We start from the raw sequence: 4932 nt of genomic DNA, 5'->3' as shown, positions 1-4932 counted from the left end.
ATAGACCAGATAGATGTAATTGGTATTTATAGGACATTCCATCCAAAACCTGCAGATTACACTTTCTTCTCAAGTGCGCACGGAATATTCTCCAGGATAGATCACATCTTGGGTCACAAATCAAGCCACAGTAAATTTAAGAAAACTGAAATCATATCAAGCATCTTTTCTGACCACAACGCTATGAGATTAGAAATGAATTACAGGGGGAAAAAAAGTAAAAAACACAAACAAATGGAGGCTAAACAATACGTTACTAAATAACCAAGAGATCACTGAAGAAATCAAAGAGGAAATCAAAAAATACCTAGAGAAAAATGACAATGAAAACACGATGATCCAAAACCTATGGGATGCAGCAAAAGCAGGTCTAAGAGGGAAGTTTAGAGCTATACAAGCCTACCTCAAGAAACAAGAAAAGTTTCACATAAACAATCCAACCTTACACCTAAAGGAACTAGAGAAAGAAGAACAAACAAAACCCAAAGTTAGCAGAAGAAAAGAAATCATAAAGATCACAGCAGAAATAAATGGAATAGAAACAAAGAAAAAAATAGCAAAGAGCAATAAAACTAAAAGCTGGTTCTTTGAGAAGATAAACAAAATTGATAAACCATTAGCCAGACTCGTCAAGAAAAAGAGGGACTCAAATCAATAAAATTAGAAATGAAAAGGCAAAGTTACAACAGACACTGCAGAAATACAAAGCATCCTAAGAGACTACTACAAGCAACTCTATGCCAATAAAATGGACAAATTCTTAGAAAGGTATAACCTTCCAAGACTGAACCAGGAAGAAACAGAAAATATGAACAGACCAATCACAAGTAATGAAATTGAAACTGTGATTAAAAATCTTCCAACAAACAAAAGTCCAGGACCAGATGGCTTCACAGGTGAATTCTATCAAACATTTAGAGAAGAGCTAACACCCATCCTTCTCAAACTCTTCCAAAAAATTGCAGAGGAAGGAACACTCCCAAAATCATTCTAAGAGGCCACCATCAATCACCCTGATACCCAAACCAGACAAAGATACTACAAAAAAAAAAAGAAAATTACAGACCAATATCACTGATGAATATAGATGCAAAAATCCTCAACAAAATACTAGCAAACAGAATCCAACAACACACTAAAAGGATCTTACACCATGATCAGGTGGGATTTATCCCAGGGATGCAAGGATTCTTCAATATACACAAATCAATCAATGTGATACACCATATTAACAAATTGAAGAAAACCATATGATCATCTCAATAGATGCAGAAAAAGCTTTTGACAAAATTCAACACCCATTTATGATAAAAACTCTCCAGAAAGTGGGCATAGAGGGAACCTACCTCAACATAATAAAGGCCATATAGGACAAACCCACAGCAAATATCATTCTCAATGGAAAAAAACTGAAAGCATTTCCTCTAAGATCAGGAACAAGACAAGGATGTCCACTCTCACCACTATTATTCAACATAGTTTTGGAAGTCCTAGCCACAGCAATCAGAGAAGAAAAAGAAATAAAAGGAATACAAATTGGAAAAGAAGAAGTAAAACTGTCACTGTTTGCAGATGACATGATACTATACATAGAGAATCCTAAAGATGCCACCAGAAAACTACTAGAGCCAATCAATGAATTTGGTAAACTTGCAGGATACAAAATTAATGCACAGAGATTTCTTGCATTCCTATACACTAATGATGAAAAATCTGAAAGAGAAATTAAGGAAACACTCCCATTTACCATTGCAACAAAAAGAAAAAATACCTAGGAATAAACCTACCTAGGGAGACAAAAGACCTGTATGCAGAAAACTATAAGACAGTGATGAAAGAAATTATAGATGATACCAACAGATGGAGAGATATACCATGTTCTTGGAATGGAAGAATGAATATTGTGAAAATGACTATACTACCCAAAAGCAATCTACAGATTCAATGCAATCCCTATCAAATTACCAATGGCATTTTTTACGGAACTAGAACAAAAAATCTTAAAATTTGTATGGAGACACAAAAGACCCTGAATAGCCAAAGCAGTCTTGAGGGAAAAAAACGGAGCTGGAGGAATCAGACTCCCTGACTTCCGATTATACTACAAAGCTACAGTAATCAAGACAATATGGTACTGGCACAAAAACAGAGACACAGATCAATGGAACAAGATAGAAAGTCCAGAGATAAACCCACACACCTATGGTCAACTAATCTATGACAAAGGAGGCAAGGATATACAATGGAGAAAAGAGAGTCTCTTCAATAAGTGGTGCTGGGAAAACTGGACAGCTACATGTAAAAGAATGAAATTAGAACACTCTATAACACCATACACAAAAATAAACTCAAAATAGATTAGAGACCTGAATGTAAGACCGGACACTATAAAACTCTTAGAGGAAAACATAGGAAGAACACTCTTTGACATAAATCACAGCAAGATCTTTTTTGATCCACTTCCTAGAGTAATGGAAATAAAAACAAAAATAAACAAATGGGACCTAATGAAACTTCAAAGCTTTTGCACAGCAAAGGACACCATAAACAAGACGAAAAGGCAAACCTCAGAATGGGAAAAAATATTTGCAATCGAATCAACAGACAAGGGATTAATCTCCAAAATATATAAACAGCTCACGCAGCTCAATATTAAAAAAACAAACAACCCAATCCAAAAATGGGCAGAAGACCTAAATAGACATTTCTCCAAAGAAGACACACAGATGGCCACGAAGCACATGAAAAGCTGCTCAACATCACTAATTATTAGAGAAATGCAAATCAAAACTACAATGAGGTATCACCTCACACCAGTTAGAATGGGCATCATCAGAAAATCTACAAACGACAAATGCTGGAGAGGGTGTGGAGAAAAGGGAACACTCTTGCACTGTTGGTGGGAATGTAAATTGATAGAGCCACCATGGAGAACAGTATGGAGGTTCCTTAAAAAACTAAAATTGAATTACCATATGACCCAGCAATCCCACTACTGGGTATATACCCAGAGAAAACCGTAATTCAAAAAGACACATGCACCCCAATGTTCATTGCACCACTATTTACAATAGTCAGGTCACGGAAGCAACCTAAATGCCCACTGACAGACGAATGGATAAAGAAGATGTGGTACACATATACAATGGAATATTACTCAGCCATAGAAAGGAACGAAATTGAGTCATTTGTAGAGACATGGATGGATCTAGAGACTGTCATACAGAGTGAAGTAAGTCAGAAAGAGAAAAACAAATGTCGTATATTAACGCATATATGTGGAACCTAGAAAAATGGTACAGATGAACTGGTTTGCAGGGCAGAAATTGAGACACAGATATAGAGAACAAACGTATGGACACCAAGGGGGGAAAGCGGCAGGGGCGTGGGGGTGGTGGTGTGATGGATTGGGCGATTGGGATTGAAATGTATACACTGATGTGTATAAAATTGATGACTCATAAGAGCCTGCTGTATAAAAAAAAAAAAAAAGACGAGATAAGTGTTGACAAGGATATAGAGAAAAGGGAATCCTTGTGCACTGTTGGTGGGAATGTAAATTAGTGCAGCCACTGTAGAAAACAACATGGAAGTTCCTCAAAAATTAAAAACAGTACTGCCATATGATCCAGCGATTCGACTTTTAGATATATATCTAAAGGAAACTAAATCACTATTTCAAAAAAATATCTGCATCCCCCATATTCATTGTAGCACTATCTATAACAGCCAAGACATGGAAACAACTTATGTGTCCACTGACCAATGAATGGATAAAGAAGATGTGCTGCATGTATACAATGGAATATTATTTAGCCATAAAAAAGAAAGAAATTCTACCGTTTGTGACAATATGGATGGATCTTGAGGGCATTATGCTAAGTGAAATAAGTCAGAGAGAAAGGTAAATACTGTATGTTCTCACTTATATGTAGAATCTAAAAAAATCAAACTCATAGTTACAAAGAACAGACTGGTGGTTGACAGAGGCAGGGGGTAGAGAGGTTAGCAAAATAGCTGAAGGTGCTCAAAATGTAAACACTTCCAGTTAGATAAATAAGTTCTGGGGATATAATGTGCAGCACGGTTACTATAGTTAACTGTGTATTTGAAAGTTTATGAGAGAATAGATCTTGAGAGTTCTCACCACAAGAAAAATATTTTCTAACTATGTGAGGTAATGGATGTTAACTGAACTTATTATGGCAATCATTTTGAAATATATATCTCAAACCATTATACTCTATACCTTAAATTAATAAAATGTTGTATGTCAATTATATCTCAATAAAACTAGGGAAATTATTAAAACTAGAATAACCATATGATCCAATAATCTCACTTCTGGGTATATAGCCAAAGGAAGAAAATTTGGATCTCAAAGAGAAATCTGCTCTCCCATGTTCACTGCCGTATTACAAAACAGCCAAGACATAAAGAAGAGGTGGGTGGGGGATGACACCAGTATATACAATGGAATGTTATTTGGCCATAAGAAAGAAGGACATCCTGTCATTTTTGACAACATGAATGGAACTTGAGGACATTATACTAAGTGAAATAAGTCAGACAGAGAAAGGCACATACCATACAATATCACTTATGTTGGAATCTACAAAAGCCAAACTTAAAGAAACTCATAGGGAGTAAAATGGTGGTTACCAGGGTCTGGGATATGGAAGAAATGGGGAGATGTTGTTCAAAGCTACAAACTTCCAGTTATCAAATGCGTAAGTTCTAAGTACAGCACGGTATACTTTAATTCTTTAGACCTGTTTTCCCTTAGTTATTGAACATACTTATAATGACTGATTTAAAGTCTTTGTCCCATATGGTAGGCAGAATAATGCCCCCTCCCTAAAGATGTCCACTCTTTAATCACTGGAATCTGTGTCTATGTTACCTACTCTACATTGTTAAAAGGACTTTGTA

Source organism: Balaenoptera ricei, chromosome 13 (genome assembly GCF_028023285.1).
Source record: "Balaenoptera ricei isolate mBalRic1 chromosome 13, mBalRic1.hap2, whole genome shotgun sequence".
Taxonomy (NCBI): Eukaryota; Metazoa; Chordata; class Mammalia; order Artiodactyla; family Balaenopteridae; genus Balaenoptera; species Balaenoptera ricei.
Note: the sequence above shows the minus strand (reverse complement) of the source record.